General features: G+C 34.2%; 1 long non-coding RNA gene across 1 annotated transcript; it reads right to left on the bottom strand.

The window, feature by feature from the left end:
- Nucleotides 1–332: 332 nt before the first annotated feature.
- Nucleotides 333–4321, bottom strand: LOC124051749. Its single transcript, XR_006841870.1, has 2 exons — nucleotides 4247–4321; nucleotides 333–423 (listed from the first exon to the last, which is right to left on the bottom strand). It is a non-coding gene; the product is annotated as an uncharacterized LOC124051749 (long non-coding RNA).

The raw sequence follows: 4321 nt of genomic DNA, 5'->3' as shown, positions 1-4321 counted from the left end.
TTACATAATGTGAAAAATAGAATTTTAAGACAATAAATGATAAGGGGAAGTTACAAGACAGAAAACTGTTTGGTTTATATATAATTAAGTCAAGAAGAAAATGTTTACAAAGGATAAAATAATACCTCCTGGTCATTATTACAGCAAATTAACTAAACTTAACTAAATTAACTGGACTCACAAAGACTTTTATCACATCCTAAAATTTTGAGGAAAGTTCTTTGACTGCGGGGAACTCCGTCAATCTGTTTTGACACAGAAAACAGCTCTGCTAATCTGCTGTCATCTCTAATTCAGCCATGTGGACATGTAAAATATTGATGGAACTCTTTTTCTTCTCCTTCTCCTCTTTGATCACGAGTGTGAAAACTCAGAAAGCCTTACTCTGCTGCTGTCCATCTGATCGTTGGCGCCGACTTCAGGCTGAGACGAAATCAATAAATCAAATGTTATGATTAAAAGAGCAACATGCCAGAGGACATTAAATAATCATGCAGGAGGAAGGAGGAGGAAGAGGAGGTGGAGAAAGACACCCCCTGCTTTAATCCTGTAGTTAACTGATGATTCTGTGCTGTGATTTGGGGCATGACTTTGTCACCAAGGAGGTTTATGATAAAACAGTGTTGTTTGTGGCTTTTTAATATATTTGATATATAAAATAATGTTCTAGAAAATGAATCGGGTCGACTGTGGAGAGCTCTGTTCAAAATTGCATATTAATGTGCTGTTCATACTAATCATGACATAAAACTGAGTATGTGGTTGTGGATTTTGTGCTCAGAGGTAGACTAGATTAACAAGAAGGCCTAACACATGGAGTGACTGTTACTAGACATGCCATCCCAAAATGCATTGCTTCTTTTCAGACAGCCCAATGAATGCCAGGCACTATATTGATTGTTAGGAGGCATATTTATATGTTGATAAAATAATTAATGTATAACGAATAATAATGAATAATGGCGAGTGAAGTAGGAGCTGCTCAGCATTTGGGCTGTAACAGTATGAAATTTTACGGTGCGATAGCAGTATCAGAAAATATTAGGGATTATTTATTAGGGTTACTTATTTTAATTCAACAAATTATTAAGTCCTGACAGACATCAAACTTGATATAAACTTGAATGTACATTGAGATATAGTTTAAAGCAAAAGCAATACTAAAACTATTTTATTGAGTTCAGTAAATTTAGTTAAAAATATTTTAATATTTTTAGTCATCTTATGCAAAAAGCACATATTGCTTGAGTATGCTTCAGCGCGAACAGTCTACTGGTAATGGCATACTTAACCATTCATTTATTAGGCAGTAAGGAGTACATGTTGATTGAGTACGCAGTACGTTAGTGTATGATTTCCAAACACAGCCAGTGTATGTTTTTATGCTGAGGTTGTCGTTTTGATGTTGTTCTTCGTGACAGTTGAGTTGGCAGCAAACTTATCTACCTGCCATGAATCGTTGAATTGAAATGGTTATTGTCATTTAGTCGGGCAAGTTTGTTTCATTCAGTCTTTTTGTTGTTAAAGGTGGTCTGGTGGTGTTGATGCAGTGATATTGAAAAAAGGACACAGAAATTATTGTGTAAATATTGTGTTATACCTGCAGCTTAAAGCTTTCAGTTTGAAGTTCAGACCTGTTTTTGACCATGTGTTTTTCTTAGAAAGGAAAACATGATTGAGTTCTGATCGAAATGTCAGAACATATCAAGGCCATTAAAAGACCACATTTCCTTAAACTACACAGTGAAACAGCTGCTTTCTTCAGTCTTTAAGGTGTCCACAACTTTCAGTCTCAGTCCACCTGTATCTACACATACGAGCTGTTATCATACTCCACTAACATATCTTAAAATTCTGAAAAAAGCACAACATCTTTCAACTTCAGCTCTTTAAACTCCATTTACTGTATAAGCCAAATGAAGCAGGGTGTCTTTAAAGCCCATCTCTGTAATTTAATAAATATTTATTTGTTTTCCCAAAAATGTATTCTATAATTTTTTTTTTATTTATTTAATTTCAGATTTGTAAATGGTAGCAATATTTATAGTCTTAGTTTAGTTGATGTGTTGTATAATTCGGTGTTAGTACAAAGCATCAAAGTATAATGATGGCTTGTATTCTGGCTGTCCAGACAGTCAGTATTAGACTTAGATTAGGGTGTTTTTATGTATTTCTAAAACAACGCAGGTTAAAGTTCACATGAAGACATACTAGATATAAAATAAATTTGTGATGGAAAAATGGAAAAGTATTGTATTTTGTCATCTAAGTATTTAGCTTGTTAGTATCTAATTTATTTTTGTATATATATGTGTGTGTGTGTGTGTGTGTGTGTGTTTGTACGTACTGTATTACACTCACACACAGTGTTTGGCAGTGTTGACCAATGTGAGATGAGGAGTAAAGCTGCCCTCAGATCACTGAGCTGCTTCCCTGAGAGGAAACTGAGCTCACATGGAAATTCATCACTAATATTGATCTGAATTAGCATGAGCTGCCTCTGCCTGTGGTCATGTTCTCTGATGTTTGCTAAAAAAAAATATACGTGTGTGTGTGTGTGTGAGAGAGAGAGAGTATGTGTGCGTTTTCTGTGTGTGTGTGTGTGTGCACTCAAATTGTCAGCTGCTGTGTGACTGAAGTGAGTTCATGAAGGAACACCATGGAGTCCTTTAATGATGTGAATCATAAAAAATATCCTAATTAAAAATATTATTTCAGTATATATTTTTTTCCACTCTGACTTTTATCTCGTCTAGTTCTTTTAAAAATTACCAAAACATCATGGTGGGTGTTCAGCGGAAATCGATTCATAATTATTTATACATATTATAATTAATTTTCCATTGTCTGCCGTGTTTATTTTAATTTCTGTGTCTCTTTCACAAAACTCTGTGACTGAGGTTTTAAAATGTGACATTAAAGGTTTGCTGTTTATCTGAGGTTTAAATACAGTAATGAAATTGTAAAATCCAAATTGTTTTGAATGACCTGCACTCATGTCATATCCTGTATCTTTTGGGGAAATTTGGGGATTATAGCAAAAAGGGGATTTACATTAAAAGTTTAAATTCCACAGTAATAACTTCTAAATGGTCAGTATATTATGGTCTCATAGTATTTTCAGAATCAATACATTTAATTTTGACTCCTTTAAAGCCAACAAATGATTTGTCAGGAATGAATTCCTTGTGTAGAATTTATAGAAAAATGGAACTGAAAAAAGGAAATATAATAATTTTTAAAAATTAAAACATTTTACCAATCTTAAACTGTATCTATGAACAATGTATTAAAATGAACCCTGTTGTATTTTTATATTTTTTACTATTTATGTCTTAGTGCTCTGCATTGTTAAAATGCTATAACAGCTATAACATGCTATAACATCTTTAGATGTGCATAGGCACTACATTATACTTGTTCCTATGACTTGTACTGAATAGTGGATATGGAACATTGTATTGTTGCATCAGTATTTTACTTCTTCCTGTCACTCTGCATAATGTACACACTGCGTCTGTTGATCTTGTTGCTTTTTTTGTCTTATCTTTGTATTCTTTACTTTAACTAACCACATGTTGACAAAGAACTGCAGCAGAAACAATGGCACATTTATAGAAATGTGCATCGTCCTAAGAAATAAGAAAATGGTGAAATATTGCATGTTCATTAACTCAGCATCATTCATTTTTGACGGCAGCATCAGTCACACATTGCAATTACTGTTCTTTCTTTCTTTTCAGGAATAGCTGAGGATAAATGTGTATACCTTTTAAAAGTCCTGCAACATAGCTGTAATTTCACCTGTAAAACTGTGAGGTGTTCTTGTTGTATTATATATGTGATTTAAGAATTTAATACTAAACCAATGTATTCAGTTATTTAAATATGTTCTGCTGCAATTGGCTGGAGTTTAGCAGCAGTTCATTACATATAGGTGATTCATAAAGGTGTGAGCTGAAAGACTGTTAAATTAGTGTTTATGTAGAGTTGGAAACGCAGTGATAATGGCGGGCAGTCGCATTTGAATACAGCGGGTCAGCTCTGCACGCGGCCATTGTGGTCCCATTAAAAGCCGATTTCACGGCCAACAGGACCGCAACAAAAGAGGCAGCAGGTCCGAAAAGTTTGAAAGGCCTTGAAGAGAATAAAGGAGGAAGAAAAAGAGAAGGAGGGAAGAATGAGAAGTAAAAGGGATGAGAAGACGACTAGAAGAAATAAGGAAGATAATGATAGTGTGTCTTACTTTTTCAGTCTCGGTCCAACTGTATCTACACATACGAGCTGTTATCATACTCCACAAACATATGTTAAAATTCTG

Source organism: Scatophagus argus, chromosome 20, assembly GCF_020382885.2.
Source record: "Scatophagus argus isolate fScaArg1 chromosome 20, fScaArg1.pri, whole genome shotgun sequence".
Lineage (NCBI taxonomy): Eukaryota > Metazoa > Chordata > Actinopteri > Scatophagidae > Scatophagus > Scatophagus argus.
Note: the sequence above shows the minus strand (reverse complement) of the source record. Positions and strands in the feature narration are given on the sequence as shown.